At 41.5% G+C, this 23,797-nt stretch overlaps 1 protein-coding gene across 1 annotated transcript in view; it reads left to right on the top strand.

Annotated features, from left to right (window-relative positions):
* The first annotated feature begins 3,820 nt into the window (after positions 1–3,820).
* The window catches only part of SORBS2 (sorbin and SH3 domain containing 2), a 347,250-nt gene continuing 327,273 nt past the window's right edge, over positions 3,821–23,797 (top strand). The window contains exon 1 of the mRNA XM_053900849.1: positions 3,821–3,987. The gene's annotated coding sequence lies outside the window, so the exon portion shown is untranslated. The remainder of the gene's footprint in view (positions 3,988–23,797) is intronic.

Raw genomic sequence — 23,797 nt, 5'->3', positions numbered from 1 at the left:
AAGACCTCTCATGTCCAAAACATATGTCTTATTCTATTTGAACTTTTCGAGATAATTTGGCTAGATGTGGAATTTTGGATTGGAAATTATTTTTCCTCTGAGCTTTAAAGACAGTTTTCCATTGTTTTTCAGCTTCTAGTGTTGCTGTTGAGAAGAATAATAGCATCCTAATTCTTGATCCTTTTCATGAAACTCATGGTTTCTTTCTAAAAGTTTATAGAGTCTTCTTTGCCTATTTTCTGAAATTCTACAATCATGAGGCAATCATGTGCTTTAATGACATATGTGCATTCTGGAAACTCATGGGAATATTTCTTAAATTTTTTGATGGTTTTCTTCCTGGCGTCTTCTTCATTCTCTCTTGCTAGATTTCCTGTTTTTCAGATGCTGGATTCCTAGACTATACTGCTAATTTTCTTATCTTTTTAACATAATGTTTCTCTTTCTTTTTGCCTTTTGGCTCACTTTTCAAGAACATTTCCTCAACTTTATCTTCCAATCTTTCTACTGAGTTTTCCAAGAGCTTTTTTATGTTTCATGTATTTCTTTCTTGTAGTTACCTGTTCTTGTTTCTCAGATACTATATAATCAGTCTTTATTTTGCATGGTAGTACAGGATTATAAAAATGACCAGACAAGATAAAACTGTAATCTTATTAGTGGGGGAAATGACAACTGTTCTGCAAACTTAAACAACTTTTTCAAAACATTAAAACTCTCACTACAAGTTTTAAATGTGCAGGGAAATAAAAAACAATCAAACATATACTTTCTTAGGATACTGTGATTTAAAGCACTAAAAACATGGAATATCGAAGTGTTTTTGTTCTGGAAGCAACGTTTGCCATATTTTCAGGGTATAACCCACAATACTAAGTAAATATCTTTTCCATGTCTTGGTGAATTGCCGTACTCCTTTCCAAGTTTGGATCAGCTTCCAACCATTTTAGTGTCATGAAATATCTCCAAGAGCCCTTTAAAGTGATTATTTTGCTGCTATCACTTCCTTTCAGATATCTTCATCCTTTTCATAACAAACACTTACATTTATATAAAATATCTGCTAATTATCATATCCAGTTGCCTTAACCAATCCTTGGAATCCAGATGCAAATTTTATGACAGCATCCTTTTCTGCTCTCTCAACCTCACAAGATAGCATAACATTAATCAACTCATGCCAACTTTTGAAACAATCAAACTCGCATTTACTGGCAATAAAAGTTTATTCTTCCATTCCCTTGTAATTACCTTTTTTTAAAAAAAAAATATGGCAACAACATCAACACTAACCCGAATGCTAGCCAAACTAATTATTGTTTTTTTATTACAGTCTTCAGTTCAACCATAGGCATCTTTCTGCTCCTGGTGCAATTTAAACTAAAAGACGTTGAAACAACTTTACCTGACTTTTTATATTCATTAGGCTTTCTCAGTATGGTTCCAAGAGACCCTTCCTAGCTTCTTTTGCCATCACCATTTTCTTATATCCAATTTCACTTTCTGTCTTATCATCTTTCATTTCATTTGCTGCCTTAGATCTTGGGATCTTGGGATCTTGGGATCTCCAATTCCTTCTTTTCATTATCCATCCTGGAAAATGGTGCATGGGTTTATCATTGGGAGACAAGGAGGTCACACAACTCCAGACTTTGCTGTGCATGCATGAACTAACAGATGCCCAGTGACCAATCACCGACAGACTTTGAAGGAAGTGATGTGATAGGCTACTGATGACGATGTGTATCTATTATTAATGACTGTGGGCAGAAGAGCTAACAGGGAAGCTTGTGTTCTATGCAATTATCCACAGTTAATATGTTGTGGTAACCGAAATTGGAACCGTATTACCAGGAGAATGGTATTATAAACTAAACTGTGTAATTCATATTCATGAGTATTAGAACCATGCAAAGTGAGAACTGCCTGTGCATCCCTTAATTGAACAAGGGAAATAAAAATCGTATTGAAACTACTTTGCGGTGCCTGGGTGGCTTGGTCAGTTAAGGGTCTGACTCTTTGTTTCTGCCTGGTTCATGATCTCACTGTTCGTGGGATCCAGCCCCATGGGGGAGTCTGCAACCACAGCGTGGAGCCTGTTTGGGATTCTCTCTGTCTCCCTGTCTCTCTGCCCCTGCCCTGCTCATCCTCTCTCTTTCTCTCTCAAAATAAATGAACAAACATTACACTGCTTTCCCTCTACACTCAGTGTTTCCTCCAATTTGGTTTTTTTTTTTCCATGTTGGTTTGTCTGTTTGTTATTTTCCCATTTCTATTTCATTTGTTCTGTTCTCTGCTTTGATTTTAGAGCCTTGTTTGATCTGCTGGTACATAACACTGGATGCTGCAGAACTTACTAACGTGGCTTTCACTGCTGGGTGATCTGGCCAGGCCATTTCTTAGAGAGTAGCCAATTTTAATGTGTTTAAGTCTTATCTTTTGGGATGGTCAGAATCACAAGAGAACACTCTTCAAATGTCCTTTCTGAAGAGTATATACCTTGCTACCTGTCTCCTAAAAGTTTGGTGTGGTCAAGAAGGCCTGTTTTCTGTTTTCTCCCATATTTTCATTTAAGTGCCTTTATTCTTAACCATGCCAACCCAGGGACATACTTGGTTTAGTCTCTCCAGAGAAAACCCTCAGGTGTTCTCCTAAGGTAAAGGGTGGGCAGTCAGGCCACCTGCTGTTATTAGGCCCCCACCTCCCATTGACTTCCAAAGGTCCATTGTGTCACCAATTCCAGAGCTTCTTGGGGCGGGCCTGTGTAAATTGTGTCAACTTTTAGGACTTTCCCTGGCTGCTAGTCTAGGATTCAGCTTTTCCTGTTTACTTATCACCTATCTGTCTACTTTCTAGTTTTCCAAATTTGGTTGCGATTTTCCCCTGTTTCTTTGTCCTCATGGGTGCATGGTTCTTAAAAACTTTATTGTCATTTTAGTTCTTGTGAGGTTTTACGAGGGAGAGAAGGTTAAATATATGTAGTCAACTTATCCTTCATTTGAAGCCTCTCATTTTAAAAATATGCCAGTGGGTATTTTTTAATATCCTGTACTACATCCTTAACCAAAGTAAAGTATAAAATTCGACTTAATATATGGATAGACGATAAAGGTGTATTCTTTTATTCTTTTCTTCGTTTGCCTGCCTTCACAGAACAAGATTCGATATTTCTTACTGTTACTGTTTTCTTCCAGGGATGTTAACAAAGGCTTTACCATTTGTCTGTCATTGATCTTTCTGTTCTCATTATCATGGCTATTCAAAAGCAACCATGAATATTGTAAAAGCATTTTGTATAAGTGATTTATGCCACTTTCTTGAGATGGCTTCAAATAGCCTTATTCCACTGCATCTCCCAGCATTTTTAATACCCCTCTTAATATATCCTGTCACCCCCATCTGTTTTGATTTAATGTTGATCATACAGACAAGCTGTGCTGGAGAAAGCCACCTGATCACATCAGTACTGTGTTATGTGTGCATTAGACTCCAGGTATTTTCAGAGAGGAAACATAAAACTGCTCTTGTTAAATTATATCTGTTTTATTAGGTTCCTCCTGGGTAGATTGTGTAGGACTTGGGAAAATCAAGCATTAGACATGTTCATAGAACATGCTTTATAAAAGCAGTTCAGTGTACCCTGCCATCAATTCCCTAAGTGGCAATTCTCTGACTACGTCCCCAGGGAAAATATATTGAACAGCCGAAGGTTAAGGCAGAGGAGTACAGTGAGACAGGAAGCAGCCAATCAGATGGCGAGGGTCTAAAGATCTGATGCCTCCGGGCAAGCAGCACCAAGCTGAGCTGGTTAGTCTCCTTTTATCGCAGAGGAGCACCACACACATGTCGTAAATGGTCCCTGTGTTGGCCGCAGCCACCAAGCAGACCCCGTAGCTAAGAAGAGTGGGATGCATGCCCAAGCAACTCATTCTGCACAGCGGCTGACAAGACAACGATATTCCTGTGCTGGAATGTTCTCATTCAAAGGTATCGGTTCTTTTTCATTGAGTTGCTATATTTCTTAAGAATTACCGACAGCAGAGATGCTGGTGCCGGAGAAAGATCTCTCCGCTTTCTAGCAATGCTTTGTTCCTGTTCTCAGTCTAAATGCCAGCCTTTTGAGATGCTTAACCTCTGGGGGAGCCAGGAATAAGCAGAATAAAGGAACACTTTACATTGCTTAAGCTCATGGTGCACAGACCCTTTATCAGGACAGACTCTTTGTTATTGTTGCTATTGTTCTGAAGGTAAGCCGGCTAAAAATGCAGCTTCAAATTGTCACATTCTGCTACATATATAACTAAAGAGACCCAGGGAAAGAACTGGGGGGGAGGGGGAGGGTATAGGGGGCTGCATATCTTAAAGGTTGCTGCAATTTATCTAGCCATCTACCAGCCTCAGAGAAGAGAAAGGGCCCCACAATTGCTGATCTAAGGTAGAGGAAAAGAATTTTGTCAGTATGAGGATCCCTGTATGCTTAAGACACAAGTTTTACAGAAAACGAACACTTTGCACATTCTCCTCCTGCTTAATAATTAAAATGCCTTAATTATCATTTATTACTGACAGCTGGTAATTGTCCAACAGTCATCAGCATATCAGGAGCCCTTGTTTTAGTTGCCAAGGTAATTGAAAGGATAATTTAATATGTTACAGAGTAACAAAAGACTCATGAGAAACATATTGCATTAGGTGAGGCATGAGATTGCTTTGTGGAGCATGTATTTTTTAGAGTGAGTCCCTTCTTTTGTTTCCCCTCTGTCTGGATTGATTAGCCATTAGAAGGAATGGAAAAAACAAGGACTTCCATCAGGTACCACATATTTAGACTAACAATCATTCTTTATTCTATACATCAGGCAAGATTTAAGTTACGTCTGACATTAAATTGCTGGTCATAAGAAAGGTTTTTCTGGTTAAGCTGTTCATTATCCCCCACGGGACATTTGAAATCGCGCTTCGGTGGGCTGTCGATGGTGGCCTGAATGAAGTCAAGGAAACTGTTGTCCCAGGGAGCAGAAATGATTGCAAGGAGCGTTCTGCTGGTTTTCCAGCTCTGTCTCAAAGGCAGGGCCCATTATGATTCTAATCTTCACGGCGAATTATCAAGGCTAACTTTTTCATATTACATCTCTTGAAAGCTCTCCCCAGGAATACAGATTCTTCAGGAAGTTATTTTTTCAAAGAAGGGAAATTTTAAAACATTGATGATAGTTTCTGAATTGCCAGGTCAGCGGTATTTTTTATTCTCATTTTTGTTCATTTATGTATTGATTATGGCCTGTGGGGCTCAATACACTTTGCCTCTGTGACGTCATCAATTTATATTACTGTACGCTTTGTGATTTTCAGTTTCTTTCAATATGTACAAGGTGCATGATTTTATTTATGCAATATCATGTAAGGCAAGTAAAAGTAATGCATATAGCGTTTGATAGTAATATTTGAAAATCACTATTTAAACTCGGAAAGTCACTATTTCGCTATACGTAATATAAGTCATTATAATAAGGTAACAGAAAAATTAAAATCTTAGCTTTAAAATTTAAAAATCAACTATAAAATAAAAAAAGATGTTTTTCATATATGTGTAATTATTACCTTCTATCTATGTTTAAACACAGATTGCCTTGGAGACGGTAAAATTAACCAATTAATTGGATGACTGTAGGGAATTCGTTTGCAACTTTGATGGATGGTAATGGGAATATAGGAATTAATATTATTTTGCAAAAGAGAACACAGAGGCATATCTTATGCTTCGACTATAAGAAGCATTTTTATACCTAGGATGATGTAAAATTTATTTCTACTAAAGAAGAATAAAAAGAACGGGCAAAATGTAATCTTAGAAAATAAGGTCAATAAGGAGTATTGGGACAGCAAGATACTGGTTACAAGGAATGAATTAAAGCAAAAGAAGGCGCCTTTCCTCTGAGGCAGTTTAGGTCGAAAATAATGGACTGAGATTAGACTTTGGCCCTAGACAGCCCTGGCTTAAATCCCAGGCCTACTACCACCAACTCCCTGCATGACATAGGTGGATTAGCCCCACCTGGCTGCCTTGTGAGTTAGAAGGTCCCGTACTCATAAGTGGTTTGTGTAAACACGAGAAGGATGTAATTAAAATGATATGATATCAAAGTCGGTTCTGACCTCATTGGGGCATTCTCACCCCACTGGTGGGGTGAAGATGGGATCATCCCTTCCTTCCAGTTAGAAGAGGGGACTGGAAGCGGGAGAAAGGCCATGTTAGTTCATCGCTGTCTCCCACACCGTCCATTCTCTTCCATCTCCTTAGTGATGTCTACACTTGTATCTCTGGAGAGCAGTGCCTTCAGTGGGATGCTTTGAAACTTATTTAAATGCAAATAGCCTTGGCCAGGACACTTGGAGGTAGTATTACACCTTGGTCTTCTGGCAGGCCCTGAGAGCAGATGGTGATAGGGAATGCTGAGTAGGAGAGAGATTTTAAAACGGTGTGGGGAGGGCGGGAGGGGCGCGAAGGGGGTGCTAGTTCCAGGCGAAAGGGATGCTATTGAGAGAGGAAGAGCTCCTTGAAGATTCCAGAGGCTGGGAAACACATGCTATCGCTCCACGATAATGTAATAAACCCCTACAGAGAGACCAGGTCAACTAGGAACATAAAATTAGGCTGTGGGTCCGAAATCAAGTAGAAAGCCTAGGCGGCCAGCTGGGTGAAAGATATGAGGCATACAAATTGTTTCTCCTGGTCACTTGTGAGGTTGTTTGTGCCAGTAATGGCTTCGCGCTGTTCAGAGGAAGGACTTATTTACTGGCTTGAAGGGGGATAAACAAGGGGAAAAGGAAATGAAATCTAAGGGACAGAGCAAAGTTTTACTTTCATGGCACAAAGGGTGCATGTGAGGAGATCATGTGAAGAATGTTGAAAACCAAGCTCAACTTAGATGTACGGAAAGAGCATCGACATAGCCTCTGAGCGGGGCAGGGGGAGTCGGGGGCGTTGCTCTTCCTATCTGTGTAAGTCTTCCAACCTCCCTCCCCCCCCCATCAAGGCAACTCAAAGGGCACCTCCTTGATTTTCTCAAACTTGAAATGACTCCCACTCGCAGCCATGCTCCCACCTGTTTACGAGTGACTCAGTCTAGAGGAGACTGCTTGCTCCTGGAGACCCAATACTGAGGACACTGCCCTGAGAGTGTGGTGAATGGGAGGGTCCTGATGTTGGCTCCGTCGTTTACTGGTATCTTGACTGTACCTTTCACGTCACTGGAATGTAAACACTTCTGGAAAAAGTAACACTATGCAAAGCTACTCTGACCTTCCTCTTTTAGCACTCTAGTTTTCACCTTCCATATTCTAATTTTCACTTTTAACATTCTGCCGCCTTCTTATAGTTTTGGCGATGTTCGTTCATGTATCCTTCGCCAGGTTGGAGTCCCTTCAGGAAAAGGGCAGACTGTGACTTCACGTTTTGCCATTGCCTAGCAAAAGGCCTGTCACATAGAAAATACTACGTAAATATTTGCTCAACTTATTAACACAGTTCATTTCCCAAGGAGCTCGTGGATGTATGTGTATTGTACTACTAAGCTACCTGGGTTACACAGAGGATCAAGTGGTCAAACTAATAGCCTCAATTTGTCCTTGCAATAAAATCTGTAAACCAGGGGAAATTTACTTTTGTTGTTCAACGTCTCCCAGCAGCCTCCGGTCAATGTATCTTGGCACCCCGGGCGTACGGCTGGTCCCAGGGACCTATGTTCGTGCCCAAGCAAATCCAATCCGTCCACACTGACAAAGGAATAGCTCGCTCTTATTAGCGTAGGTGCCATGCGCAGAATGTGCTTGGGAGTGTCAGGGACGGCTGTCACGATGCCAAGGGACACCGGAAGGGGCTGCCCCCTCCACCGGAAGGGGCTGCCCCCTACTGGGAGGTGGGGGTTGGCTTCTAAGAGGGACGGAGGGCAGGGTGGACAGAGCAGCCGCAGGAACCAGGCAGGGAGCTGAGTGGCTGGAGCCCGATGACGGACCTCTAGAATGAGCCAGAGAGAGCAGCCCCCTTCTAGCCATCAGAGAACACGTGAACCCGCTCTTTAGACACCGCACGGAGCAGTCCTCTTTCATCAATTTTGCGGACCTTTCTTAGGCCTCTCTGCAATCCGTGTCATGGACTGAGAAGGGAGGCCAAGTGCATGTTTTCCTTCATATGTCCGAAGCGGTTGTGGTGGTACCTGCCTGCTAATGACCAAAGACGGTGTCATTATAAAATCTCTCTAAGGCAGGTGGTGGAAAACAGTGGAGTTATTCTGCTGGAATGCTACCAAAAAGCTGTCTTGTTTTGTTTTCCTATGATGTCATTAAGGGATCGTTTGAAGGTCGTGTCTGGGTTTATGATCTGCGTGTGAATGAATCAGTCTAAGATGCCATCCTTCCCAGCCCCTTTGAACTCTACCATGAGAATTTTTCCCACCGGCGGACACAGGGAAACACTTGTATGTTCATTCAGGGGACGTTAAGCTTCGTCTGGAACCGTCTGGGGACTCTCTGCTCCATTCGTATTTTGCTCACTGAGACATTCAAGCTCCCTCCCCGCAATACCATGAGAACAACCCGCATCGTGCATGTGACTGTACAGTTTCTGACTTGTCTCTCTAAAGCATATTCAGCCCGTTTTTAAAGGAAAATCAGGCAACGCTAATAAAAAACAGACTGCCAGTAAGTCAGCATGTGTATTAAAAATTAAAAACATTGTTCCCAGCTCGGTCTTTCTTAAGGCTCCGAGCAGGCATTTAAAAAAGTCATTACTGGGGTGCCAGAAGGGGCACTTTTCACTGCTGGGCCACATTATTGGGCACACAAGGCCCGCTAGGTGAATATTTGAGTTGAGAATCTCTGTGAGGTAACTAATAAAAACTATCCCCAAACTCTCAGCCTGTGCCATTAACATACAACTTCCATAACCCACCCTGGTCTCTCCTTCGACCAACTGTGGCAAACCGTAGCTTTCTCCCTTGACTACTGTCCTTCTGAGAATTTATACGTTACCTGCTTCTGATTTCATTTTATTCTTCAGCCCGGGGATTGCTTCCCTAATTCGTTATCAAAGACGGGGTGAGTTTTTATCTGTAGCTTGAGGTTACTTCACAAAACTCATTCTCAATACCACCCATTACCAGTTCTAGCAAAAATTCTTTGCTCTCGTCTTCTTTTCTTCTTGCCCTTCAGTCCTTATGGTGAGACGGGGGGGGGGGGGGGGGGGGGGACCCTCCTTGAGTTGATGTGACAAAATGCCAACAAGCGTTTTGAGAATGCCTATGTCCCAGATAGCTCTCGACCCACCGATTTCTTTAGATTGCTTTCCGTTAGCTTTGCTTAGACTCTTACATCTCTCATTAGATTTCGATGGGCTTTTCTGATTCTAATGGGCTTTCTTTCTTCAACCTACTCTCCATACTGCTGCAGTTATGATGTTCAAAAACAAATCTGTCCACATTATTCCTTTGCATATGACATGTCAGAATGCCACTCCTCACTTAGTCCAGCCCCTCCCCAAATGTGGTAAAACAGAATATGAACTTTGCAATCAAGCGGACCTTCCTTCAGATCGTGACTGTACCAGGCGTCTAGTGGGCCCTTTGATTTTAGTATCAATGAAACGGGACTGATTCTATCTACCTTGTATTTCATTTGAAGTTTAAATAGGACAATAAATGCCAAGTATCTCTGATGCTGTCTGTTGACGAGCAGGCATGTAATAATTTGGAAACAATTCTTTCTGTCCCAGAGTCAAGTCCAAATGCAATTCTTGGCATGGCATCGGGGGGACTTCTGCTCTCTGCCACACGCCTACCTCAGTGGCCTTACCTCCTGCCCCTACCAATCCACTGCCTCCTTCCCCAACCTTACTCTCTAGCAGTACTTGGATTCTCAAACAATATAAGCTGTGTCCGTCTGCATATCTCTACGGGTGCCTTTACACACGGTGTTGTTTCCTGGACATGGCATGCAGGCGGTCTCCCTGCTCACGTTCTCACAAATCTCCCGTTCACCATTCAACACATAACTCAGGAATCATATGCTTCCGCTCATTGATATTCTTAATACCTTATCATAAGACATTAACATTTGATGATCCTTTCTCTCTGCCAGGTGCTCTCATTTATCCAGGTGCCAGGTGCCACGTTATCTAAGTTGATGCTGAAATTCATCACTCTACTCATCACAATAGTTGGTTTGTCTTCCCTACTACATTTTGAACCACTCGAGTGTAGAAAAATGTGATGACCGTAGCTCGAATGAATGAATGAATGAATGAAGGGCAAGACAGATGGGTGGAAGAAGACAGGGAGGATTCATGTGTAATAGGAGATATAAAACCAGTTCCTGAAACGGGCCCGGTATTTTAGAGAGAAAGCTATGATGAAGCCCAGGAATTTGAAAGATGCTGCGTCAATAAATAAACAAAAACAAGCAAAACAAACTTAAACCAGAATGGACGGCGGGGATTGAAGAGATAAGTACAAGTACAGTTGGTCTGATGGGAAACATAAAAAATAAGAAGAGAGAAGCCAAATCAGGAAGCTCCTGAAAAAAGAGTCGAGGACCGCGTTAAGTGTGGATTTCAGTTTCCAAAGAAACTAGCCAGAGAAGTCTAGATAGAAAAAAAAGCAATCACTTCTGGAATTAATAGTAATGTATTCTGATCAGCACTTCCATAGTGCTAGGCCATATGCTAAACATATTACATGAAATGACTTATTTAAACTTTTCAAATCCCAAGAGAAGAGGGATTCTGTCATTCTCATTTTATAGATAAGGCAACAGAGGGTTGCCAGGCTTGTCTACGACTCCAGAGCTGGAAATTGGAAAGTTGGGTTTGAACCCAAGTTTACCAAAGTCCAGTTGCTTAGACCCTGTATTACGCTGCTCTTCTGGTAAACTGTGGGAGATGGCTCAGGCTAGTGAAAAGATGAATTACTTCGGAAGAAAAAACGTGGCATCATCCCCAAAGTTTGGAACGTGAGGAAAATTAAGAAATGGAAAGCCAAAGGAACGGAGATGCTGGGGGAGACAGTCTTCCATTCCGTGTTGGACTCATCGAAGACTATGGGATTTCTCTACCTACAGAGTGTACCCCCTAAAAGTCCTGTTCCTGGGAATACTGGAGACACTGGAGGATTGTATCCCTCCAGATGAGGGAGCGGTGAGAGGACGGCAAGGGAATTCAAGAAAACTGAAAGGGGGAAAACTACGAATGCCAGGACCATGAACTTCGGAGGCAAAAATCCGTGCTCCTTTGACCCCATCTTTACCATGCATGTGTGACTGCTAGAGAATGGGGTAGAAACTGGGGGAGAGGCAGCACCAGATTACAGCCCAGGGACCCACACGTTAAGTTACTGCCCGAGGAGAGGTGGTTGATTTTATCCCTCAACACAGACAGTCATTGATGAAGGACAATTTCTGGAGTCAGGGAGCAATCCAACAGGCCATAATTTTGCATTTCATATCATTGAATGACATATGTTTTACCTGTTTGATAAAATAAAAAGCTACCTGACATTTTGGGGAAGGTTTTATTACCTTATTCAGGACTTTACATGCCACGGTTTAAAGAAGTATGCTGTAAAATATGTCCTTTTTGACAAAATGAGGTTCAGATGTTCATTAAGTGTTAAATTTCTCCCGGTGATAATATTTTTGAAAGAATGAATCCATTATTTCGGGAAGAGGGGAATAAGGTCGAGGAAGAGATGGAAGTTTGTTTTGCTTTTCGGTTTGTTTGCTTTGGTTTGTATTCCCTTTGCTGACATTTTGATTGGAACACTATCTACCAAGGGAAAATATTTTGAAATATAACTGCTTGATGAATGCCATACATTGATTTTTCTGCAGTTCATTCACATCTCTATCTAACCCTCATCACGAGCTTTGTGCCTCATGCATTTTCGGAATCTTTCAGAGAGACTTAAAAATGTGTTTGTGGGTTTATTGCTCTTTTCAGCCCATCCCTTCTTTCTCCATTCTCAGCCACCTTCTCAATTCTCTCTCAATTTTGTTGTTGTTGTTGTTCAGGTGATGGCAGTACCTTGTATTGCCGGGTCTCTGGGCCTATCCCCTTCAACCTCTGCCTAAAACCCAGCATTCTCTTTCTCAAATGCAGATTTACTCATGTTGGTAACTTCAACTTTTTTGGAATGGCTCTTTGTTCTTGGGATAAAGTCCAACTTCCCCCATGGGTTACAAAGTCTTAACCATCTCTCAACCTGTGAGATTTTCTCCTAATTACCTCTGCACCCACCCTTCTATTCCATACATTTTGAACTACTCATAGGTTGCCAAACATATCTTGTCATTTCACACCCCCACCCCCACCTCAAGCCTTTCTGATTGCCAACACTTCCCACCTGGAGCGCGTTCCCCACACCTCCATGCTGCGACTTGATGACTTTGACCCCCAACACCTCCATCTTGGCATGTCACCTGTTGTAGCAATGCCCTGCTCATTCTTTCCACTGCTCACATACTTACCCAGCACGGATTAGACATCCTTCCTCTAATCTCAGCACCCGATTCGTATTTTTAATGTATGGGCCATGGTTTATTTATGTCTGCCTGGTTCTCAATGAAGACTTGTTGAATGAATGAATAAATGAATGTATGAATGAATGAACAATGAGAAAAGCAAGAATCCTCTAAAATGAAAAGTGGAAAAGAAAAAAAATTTTTTTCCCAGGGGCGCCTGGGTGGCTCAGTTTGTTAAGCATCTGACTTCAGTTGAGGTCATGATCTCATGGTCCGGGAGTGAGTTCCAGCCCACATCAGGCTCTCTGCTGTCCGCGCAGAGCCTGCTTTGGATCTTGTCTCCATCTCCCTCTGTCCCTCCCTCTCGAATGCACTCTATCTCTCTCTCAAAAATAAATATTTTTAAAAAGAAAAAATATTTTCTATAAAAACATAATAAATGAAACACTGTAAGAGGATCTATAGATGAAATCCAATATGCTTTTAATTTTTTTAAGTTTATTTATTGATTTTGAGAGAGAGAGAGAGAGAGCAAGTGTGTTGGCAGGGGGTAGGGGGAGAGAGAGCAGAAGAGAGAGAATCCCAAGCAGGCTCTGTGCTGTTAGTGTAGAGCCTGATGTAGGGCTTGATCTCATGAACCATGAGATCATGACCTGAGCCAAAATCAGGAGTTGGATGCTTAACCAACTGAGCTTACCCAGGGCCCCCAAAATCAAATATACTTTTAAAGATTTTCCGGAATTGTGCAATGATCAGGAAATAACTTGGGATTTGAACTGTCATCATTTTTCATTCTTATTGTAAAACATTGCCCATTAAATTAAGTCCCTCTGACCTAACCTGAGTCAAAATTTTGAAGACAGAGTTAAAAAATGTGCTAATTAACATAGTATACCTTTTAAGTGTTGATAAGCTTGGCTATACATTTGGTTTGGCTTCCTCATTTATCTAACATTCTGTTAGAAAGAAAATTGATGGGTTCAGAAACTCCTCAAAATGGCCAGCTTCTCATTGTAATAGTCCCTCGCTGACAGAAGCAAATAGGTAGATTAAGCCTCCAAGCAGTCACGGTGCTGGTATTGTATTTATCTTAATCGCTGAACATCAATATTCTATTTAATGTTCAGGACTCCTTTCCAAATCAACACGGACTTTTAAGTAAAATGTGGGGAGCACTGGCATATACGACCACTTTGTTTACTGTGATTCATAAGCTCTAAAGGTCCCCAGAGCACTAATGATCTTACAGTTGAAGCATCTTTATCAGGGCTCTTTGTCCCAAGGATTGTTAATTGCTGCATGTGAGGAATTCAATAAGAGGGTGATTTGTAGCAGATGTTAGACGCCATTCTCGGACGGTGGTACCGATCCTACACTTAACTGTGCCATAGGATTCAAGGGAAAACACACTGTTTCATGGTTGCTGGCTTTCCCATAATATTTATTGGCCTACAAACAACTTTCATGAAATTCACAGAATCACACTTCTTTATACTTGTCTTCGTTTTCCAGGACATAAAGTCCCTTGATCTGTCTGTCTAATGACTGCTTTCAATGAAGCTTCACACACACGTGTTGCAGAACTTTTTTGCATGCCAGCATTTGCTTGCTAAATATTTATGACTTTGTTCCACATTTCAGTTTTTCTATAGTGTGCGAAGTGTAAATGCATCAAAAACGCTATGTGATTTCTGCATTCTGCATTGCAGATCCAAATTTTAGATGTGCTCTATCTTTATTGTATTTCATTATATTTATCTATGCTACGTCTTTACGGTATTTTACTCTATTATACAAATTCCTAGCCTGGACTCATTCGTTGGAAATGGAAGATCATGCGATCCAGATCTCTTGAAATGAAATGAAACCGAGATTCAGTCTATGTAGGCATTTAAGTGGCTTGGCCAACATCATATACCCAGTCACAGAAATGTAAGTGTTGGAACCCTGATCTTTAAACTCCCAAGCCAGTCTCTACGCAATGGCTTTAATTTTGTACCTAATATCCCTGCTTGGGGCCCTCCAATACATTTCACGCCAGTCATTTTTTAGAATTTGCAACAGATTCGGGAAAGGAGAATAGATAGTTGTTTGGGTAGTATTATAGGATAGGGAATTTTCATAAAATGGCTCCTAATAAAGAGTGCAGAATGACAAATGTAAGTGGGACATAGCTTTGATGGGTAATTTTCTAGAACACCATCATTAGCTTTGTTTTGACATCTTTCCATTTAATATGCAAACAGTCAACAGAACAGTTGAAAGAATGGTACATCAAATATCCACTACCTAGATTTATTTTTTTTAATTTTTTTTCCACTACCTAGATTTAATTGTCAACTTTTTGCCATATTGCTACAAGCCCAGACATGGGCATTTTGAAGAAGCATTGGAAATTAAGTTGTAGACATCGTGATTTCACTCCTAGATATTAGATATCCCAAGATATAGGACATTCTTTTACACAGGCTTCATTCCACAACACGCCTAAGAAAATTAATGGTCTCTTAATATGATCTAATGCCTATTTCATTTTCAAACTCCTTTGTTCCTTTTAAATTTTTTTAAGTATATTTGAGGGGAGGGGTTGGACGGACAGAGAGAGAGAAAGAGAAAGAGAGAGAGAGAGAGAGAGAGAGAGAGAGAGAGAGAATTCCAAGCAGGCTCCGCCCTGCCAGCACAGAGCCTGATGCAGGGCTTGAACTCACAACCGTGAAATCATGACCTGAGCCAAAGCCAAGACTCGCCACTTAACTGACTGAGCCACCCAAGTGCCCCTCTTTTAAAACAATTTTATTTTTTTGTTCTTCAATCAGGTTATATTTGAGGCTCATGCATCTAGTCTCTATTAATCTAACTATATTCCTCCCAACTGTTTTTCCCTGTGACATTGACTTTGTGAGGAGAACGAAGTAGTTATCTTGTAAAATGTCCCACAATTAGAATTCACGTGGTTCTTTCATTGTGATGATGTTTACCTTGTTTCTCTTTCCCTTTGTCTCCTAGAAATGGAAAATTCTTACAGCTTGCATAGATATTGTTTATATGTTTTGGGCAAGATTGTGTCTTAAATGATGTTTTATATGGCATCCCATCTGTGGGCATATGTTCATTTCCATGAGGCCAAACTTCAGCAATGCTACATTTGATTTTTTGATTAAGGTGGTGATTGACAGATCGTCCCATTACAAAGAAAGGTTTTCCTCTTTACAATCATTAGGTGATCTGAAGGCTGATAATTTGTCACTATGTGGAATAGCTTGTCCCCCAAATAACTACTAAATCTGTCCATATTGAAATGGCCTTAAACAACTGAAGAGCTCTCTTGGTTATATCTTGCCTGAATGTGTTCAAGTTGTGATTTATGAAAGGAATTCTTTTCACTAGAAATACCATTAATACAAGTATAGTCCATCAGAAGAAATGTCAAAAGCCTCCTAAAAATTATTGTTGAATTAAATGGTCTACATTACAGAAAATATAGATGATGTCATACCGGATAACTGTGGGATTTCTTTTCTCTTGTCCTAACAATTAAATATGCCACTGTCTGTTCATCACCTAGGCATTAAACACATCTCTTCTGTTACATTCCCAGAAATAATTAGAGCATTTTGGGATCCATGACCTCTTACTCAGGCCATTCCCTCAGAATATGAACCACTATGAACTGTAAAGGAAGATCTGAGATGAAGGCACACATCGTCTCTTTCTCTATATTATAAACTCTCTAAGGACAAGAACTAGAATTCTGATTGTTTTTGGAATAAAAGCAGGGGCACGGGTGCAAATTATTCTAGGTGAGAACATGAGAACACATTGTCCTGAGGGTTAGGAGTAAAGAAAATATAAAACCGGGGTAACGTAGTCACTTAAATACATGCAATACTTGACCCGAGAAAGAGAAAGAGTGCTTTGCTAAGCTCTGGGGGCTGCCGTCCCGGAAGCTTCCATTAATTCCCTCCTCCTACCAGCATCTCAAAGTGATATGCAAATTCCAAGGAGAAGAAAGAGGACATTTTGTCAGTATCGAGCTGAGTTTCTTTGAGTTCTATTTTTCTCATATGTAAAATAAGTAATTTGAAGTTTATGATCTCCACTGTTCTTTCCACCAGAACAACTAGAGGGATCCATGGGCCTGAAGTATGCTAAGATTTGAGGTGAGGCTGAAGAAATGGGTACAATTTGTGCAAGGATGAGGAAAGAGAAAAGAGGACAACCAGACCCAACAGAGTGTGGGCTGAGTGAGAGGCAAAGACAGAAAGCAGAATGCCTCATTGCCTGGGAAGCAGGCTTTGTTTAAGAAAATCATGCAAAGTAATGCTGGAAAGGCATGTAGGGCTCTTCATTTATTCAAGATTTTTGAGGGCCTGCTATGTGTCTAGACAGAGAGGATCCAGGGATAAGTAAGACAGACAAAGCCCCTGTCCCCATGGAAATGGCCTACTGGTGGGAGAAGACAGATAACAGACAAGTAATAATAATAATAATAATAATAATAATAATAATAAATCTCAATCAATCAATAATAATAAGCAATCTCACAGCCCTATAATAAAGTTTAAAAGGACAGGCTTTGGAGCCAGTCTGGATTCATATCCCACCCCCTCATCTTGACCTCAAGAAAGATATTTAAGCTTCCCATGCCTCAGTGCCTCACCTGTATAGTGAAGGTAACAATGGTACCTATCTCGTTGGGTCGGTGCGGGGATCCATAAGGAAAATATATTTTAGAGTTTGACTGGATTTACAGTACAATGTCTGACACATGGTAGATTTGAAATAAATAAATTTTAGCTATTATTATTATACTGGTAAGTGCTGTGATGATAGTAAAGTAGAGTAGTAGTGTGGTTTTTAAGCATCAGCATTATTAACCTTTGGGCCAGATAATTCTTTGTTGTGGGGGACCGTCCTGGGCATTGTGGAAGTTTAGCAGCATCCCAGGTTTCTACCCATTAGAGGCCAGTAGCATCCCGTCCAGTAGTGACAACCCCAAATTTTCTAGACGGTGTTCAATGTTGCCAGGGAAGCAAAATCGCCCCCGATTGGGAACCACTGAGGTAGAGAATAAACGGGTGCAGTGTTTTTAGACAGGGTGGTATAGAAAGAAGAGCTCTTCGAAGAGAAAAAAGAACAGAGCCCTGAATGATGGGGGGGAAAAAAGTAATGGAAAAAACCAGAAGAGAATGTGCTGGTAGCACACTTCACCAGGATAAAGGCCTTGAGGCAGGAACAAGTTGGTGTGGCCAGCATGGCCGGAGAGGGGGTAAAGACACCATCAGAGAAGTAGGTTGGGTCAGGGAATAGCAGACAAGAGAGACTGTAGTAATAAATGTGGATTTTATTCTTTATGTGCTGAGAAGACATTAGAGGATTTTAAGCGTGATGGTGTGAGTCAGTTTCTGTTTTGTAAGTTTACTCTCAGACTGCTGAAGGGCAGATACGAAAGCAGGGAGACCAGTGAGGTGACGAATGCATAGTCCAGTCAGAGATAAGGGGCTTGCACAGGGGAAGCTAACGGTTATGGGGTGGAGACGAAGAGATGTAATCAGATTCTAATATATTTCAGGAGAAGAACTTATAGGATGGGGTAAGTGTATGAGGAATAAGGATAAATGGGGGAGAGGCAAGTTGGTACAAAAGGAGTTTCCATGATTCTGACTAGGCCTTGTAAAGTTTGAGCTCCCAGTGGTCAGCCAGGCAGTAGTTGGGCGTTGGCTAGACTAGTCTAGAGATGAAAGAAGAGGCTGGGGCTGGAGATATATGTTTGGGTGGTGTCCTGGAAGATAATAAGAGAAAAGCTTCAAGAAGGAGAATGGTGGGGCACCTGGGTGGCTCAGTTGGTTAAGCGTCCGACTTCGGCTTAGATCATGATCTCACAGTTCTGTGAGTTCAGGCCCCACGTCGGGCTCTGGGCTGACAGCTCAGAGCCCGGAGCCTGCTTCGAATTCTGTGTCTCCCTCCCTCTCTGCCCCTCCCCCACTCACACTCTGTCTCTCTCTCTGTCAAAGATAAATAAACATTAAAAAAAAAAAAGAAGGAAGGAGAATCAGCTCTCAGTCAAATGTTGCTAAGGCCAACTAAGAGGAGGGCTTTGGATTTGCATTCAGTTGACGAGGTGGAGAAAGCCATTGAATGTGACAAGGATGGGGATGAAAAGTTCTCTGGAGCATGTTATAGAGGGGTGAGCAGTAAGAAAACTGAGAGAGAAGCTTGGGCACTTCTGCTAGGACGGGGAATGGATGGATGGAGGAGTAGGTTTGGAGTGATGTGGGCAAGGGGAACACTACCTTCTTGTTAAAATGGGAAACACTGCAATGTATTCGAGTGTCGATGGAATTATTCCAGCGAAGAGAAAGAAATTGCTTGTCCCGAGAGGCATTAGAAACAATTTCATGAGAGAATCTACTGAGTAGGGTAAGAGGTAAGGGTGCCTCTAGGGCACAGTGGAATGGTTTGTCTTACACCGAGAGAGGGAGGGACAGTTCCATAAAAATGAGAGAGAAGAGAAATTCAGGCGGAGTGGTATAACTGGCGTAGAAAATGAGATAATCCTCGTCAGACTATTTCTATTTTCTGGACAAAGTGGAAGGCAAGCTCATCAGCTCATCGAGTATGGCCGGAGAACGCAGGTTGAAGGGTTGAAAAGAAAATAAAAAGGTGTCAATTAGTCCTTCAGGAGAGTGAACTAGAGGATTTATGTGGACATGGGTTAGAAACGCCGGGCAGTATTAAATTAACTCTTTGAAATGTGTAGTCATATATTTAAAGCAAGACCTGTCAGCACGTTTCTCTGCTTTGCGTTGGCCACAGTCATGCTTTGAAACTGACATCAAGTAGCTGGAGATTGTCACTAGACTGGTGTATCACTGGATATGTCTACAAAGGGAGAACGAGAGGCGAGGGAATTAAGGAAGAATACGGGGGGGTGACGTACAAATGGAATGGGTAGTGGAATCCACACAGCTGGATAGGAAAAGCAGCACATGGTAGAATGGAGTCTAAGGGTCGTAAGAACTTAGGACCAGAGCCCTGGAATTCGGAGGGACATAAAAGATTCTCGGAGCGGAAGCAGTAGAACCGTCGTCTAAAACGATAAGAGATGATTATCAGAGTGGAGGCTTACAATAGATTCCAAAAGTGGTCGAGCCATTGAAGACGAAGGGTAGAATGGTAGAGAAGTGTGACTTTCAGGACAAGACGTTTGGGCTCATCTTCTTGAGAAAGTGGTTTAACATGGAGCTCGTGGACAGGCTTTCGAGCGCTGAACTCGAATAAAAGTGTGCGTAGGGTGTGTGTACTATCTCCTGTGTGAGACGATCCCCAATTCTCCCAGATTATCAAAAGATCATCTGAATACACAATATTAGGAACCACTCTAGAATCTAGGAAGTGAGCAGTCACTGGAAGTGTCTGGGTAGGAGTGTATAATGAACATGCTATTTAGAAAAGTGAGATGGTGTTTGAAGGGGCCGAGAAAAGAGGAGCTGTTCTAAGTAAGGAGGAGTGAAGAATTCTCCACTGGCATTGCACAGAAAGGGTCAGGTGCACAGAATACCACCTCTGGGACTGAAGGCCAGTGTTAACCTGAGGCAGCATCCCTGTCTCACACCGTATTGCACTCAGCGCCTCTACTCTCCCCATTTCCCCCTTCCCTTCCTTTTCTTATTAAAATAAAGTAGCGGTTTGTGCTTCATGGTTTTAATTACGTATCATTCATGAGCTCTTGAACCCCGATTCAATCAGTTGAATCCTCCTGTACGAGGACTTGACCAAAGACGCAGAGTTTCACTCAGTGAACCTCTCACCACTTTGGGCGCAGGAGGACAGACCTAGAAGTACGTTCAGCAAAAGATTTTGCGTGTTTGTTCTTTTGCTCAGGACACACGGGGTGCCAGCTTCTGAAGGTAATCACAGAGGGCCAGTCGCCCTTGAGATTAAGGCAGTACGGTGTCACTAAGGAGCAAAAGGTTTGGATTCGGGGAAAGGTGAGGCAGCCATTTCACTTAATCCTCACAGTATCTCTGTTAATAAATTGTATCAGCCAAGTGATGAGAAACTGAGAGGCGTTAACCTGCTCATGATTAGACAGCTAGTAAATTACGGGACATCACATGCTTCATGAAAAGGCACTGCGGTGGACAGGGAATGCAATTCTCAGAAGTTGAAGAAGTATTTGCTTCTAATTCTCTTAAAGCACTCACGCCCGCACCATTATAAGACTAGTGAATGTTCCTGAAAATTGGATTAACGTAACAAGCAGAGAGTAAACTGGCATCATTAAAATCAATGAAACGCCATGTCAGTAAATAATAACTCATCATTCCAGAAGACAATCGTGAGCAGAGCTTCAATTCAACTCGGAATAAAAATGATCATGCTAGAATTGTTTAGAATGTAGTTCTATCGGTCTCTAAGAAGTGGAATTTGCTTTTTAAAGCATTCTGATTAGACATTCCTGAGGTCTTTCCACCTTCAGTGACGTTGATAACTATCCTAGAGCAGAAAATAGGGAGCAGGGAAAGCAAAGGAGGTTCTCGCACATTCTGGGCCCTGCAGAGCTAGGGAAATCCGCTGTAATCTACATCTCTAGCCACCATCGTGGCCATATTTCCTGACCTGAAAACTGGGACAGGTGGCCTGACAAAAAGACAGACCAGTCAAAAGTAGGCCTATCACAGAAATATGGGTTTATAGTTATCATATTATTAGCAATGGTAGAAGGAGTCAACTTGGAAAACTCAGGCTTACAATTTAGGTCAGATTTGAGATTTAACTGAAAATTAATTTGTGAATATGTCACACTTGTGCACATTTAATGCTATCTTGAAAGCCGACCACCAACTTGTACTAAACTTCCCCTTTCTGAGTTCCCATCCCTGCCGGGTATACATTTAGTGGCTTTGTATCATCGAATAGAGTTTTTATATTTTCCGTTGCCCATGCCGAACTCTTCATTAAGACTTCATAATCCTGGTGCCTCGTAGAGTACCCACTCCTAGTAGGCCCTCGGAAATGTTTGCTGAAGGTATAGAGGATGAGTGAAACTGAGGCCAACCACAGCCACAATAAACTGCAGGCCTTGCAACTTCTCCTGTGAAAGCTTCAGGCTTACCCTTTGGGTGTACCTAAAACTGGGACTATTTGAATAGCACACGTCCCCTCACTGAAAACTTACCTATGCACTACCCTCCCGCTTAATTGTCAGACAAAACCTATGTCTCCTTGCCATGTTATCCCATAATGCTTTGCATTAATTGCCTATTATCTTTCAAGTTGACTGTGGGTACCTCCATAGAAAGTAACACCCACACACACATCTCAGAATCAGCTCACTTCACTAGTTAACTGGAGAGTTTCAAACCGGTGATAATTAAACCTATCAATACCAAGTTAAAGTTAGAATGTCTCAAGAGCTCGTTCATGGGTGCTGACCATGGCTCCTCAGCGGTGAAAATGCTATCCTTTTTTGTTGACATCTGTTCTGATTATTAAATATCTTAATATTGGCAAAGTACTTGGAATGGTCCTGTTATACAGTGAATTCCATTTATGTGTCTCCAATTATTTTGTTCTCTACACTTTTCAACTTTGCCCTTTTCATCTGAGGGCAAAGCAAACTGATTCAAAAGTCAAGGACTCTCTTAAACATGTAGCCTTCCATAGATTTTATTTGGCTTTATCACTGTAGACAAGCAGTATTGAAGAATGAAACAAATGAGAAATTTTGTATTGACAGTCAAGACTCAGGTCTATATAGTGGGACAGAGGTACATGGAAATAGTAGATACAATGCATTAAACCCCTTGCACCTTTAAGATCAGAGAAGCCTCTCAATTATTGAATTTGGCTTGAGTTTCATTACACAGCTCATCGGGCAGTTGGCACTTTGCCCATTGGTTTGTGGATATAAACTGTGTTTCTTTGTGTTTTCTCAAGAATTAGAGAAAGAACAATAGCCTTTGGTTGCTGGTTTATTTTGGTATCTTTAACGATTTGATCCGAGATAGAAATATACAATATATTTGGTACATACAAGGTGCCACCAAAATATCTAAAATGCAAATAAAGCAACAGCCACTTGACCCTGTAACAAACTGTCTGCAAGAATCATGAGCAAGTACCTTATATTTAGAGGACCCTAGGGATGCACGTAGGGGACCGTGGAATGATTTTCAGGAATATCTGACTAAAATCTTGACTATCTAGTCAGATTTGAATGTTAACAACTGCCTGGCTTTCTCTCCTATTATTTTTTTAATATGTAAAACTCACATTGCTTTATAGAAAGGTAAGAACTTTCTAAATTAAAGCAAATTGGATACCTTGATTCAAGAAGGATGTCTTTATTTGGCTTTACCACTAGAATAGAAGCCCTTGGATATTGAGGACCATGACTTTTTCATGCTTTTATCCTTAAGGGCCTACAGTGCCATCAGGAGTGGTACTCAAACTATTTGTGGAATGAATAAATGAGGGAAATAAGGAGAATCCTCTTACCTTTTAGACCCTCACTCGAATAGTTTTTGAGTTGCTATACCATCCACTGAGGGCAGGAGAAAGACAACACAAAGATTGAGAGGTAGATCAGTCGATCAGTCAGCCAAATTGCCAGCTAGGGGGGGATGCTTCTAATGAAACCTCCCAGGAAAAGTTTGAGAATGTGTCTTCCCTAAAGATTTTATTTTTTCCTATGGGTAAAAAAATGTTTTGAAGATGAAACTTGATTTAGAACAAAACTAGAATCTCTGGAAAGCATGCAGCATAGCAGGCTAGATATAGAGACAGTTAAGAGCCAGTCAGAGGTCAATGTCTACCCCTAAGCTTTACAGTCTTTTCAAGAAAGATTCTAATTTCAGGTGGCCTACTTTCACCGTAATACCTCCATGACTTAAATTGTGTCCTCTAAAATTCATATTTTTAAGTTCCTACTCCCCAGCCCTCCAGAGTGTGACCTTACTTGGAAATAGGTTGTTGGCAAGGTAATTAGTTGAGGGGAGGTTATGATGGGCACTTGGTCCAGTGTGACTGGTGTCCTTATAATAAGGGGAAATTTGGATGCAGACACGCATGAATATGGAAAACACAACGTGAAGATACAGAGATTGATTGCACATGCATCTACAAGTCAACGAATGCCAAAGATGGCCAGCAAACCACTAGAAGATGGAGGAGAGCCAGGGAACAGATTCTTCCTCACAATCCTCAGAAGGAACCAACCACAACTAACCCCACGGACACCTTGAGCTTCCAGACCTCTAGCTTCCAGAACCGTGAGGTAATA

Source organism: Panthera pardus, unplaced genomic scaffold (genome assembly GCF_024362965.1).
Source record: "Panthera pardus isolate Hobbes unplaced genomic scaffold, ASM2436296v1 HiC_scaffold_13, whole genome shotgun sequence".
Classification (NCBI taxonomy): domain Eukaryota; kingdom Metazoa; phylum Chordata; class Mammalia; order Carnivora; family Felidae; genus Panthera; species Panthera pardus.
This window is presented reverse-complemented; position numbering and strand designations above follow the sequence as displayed.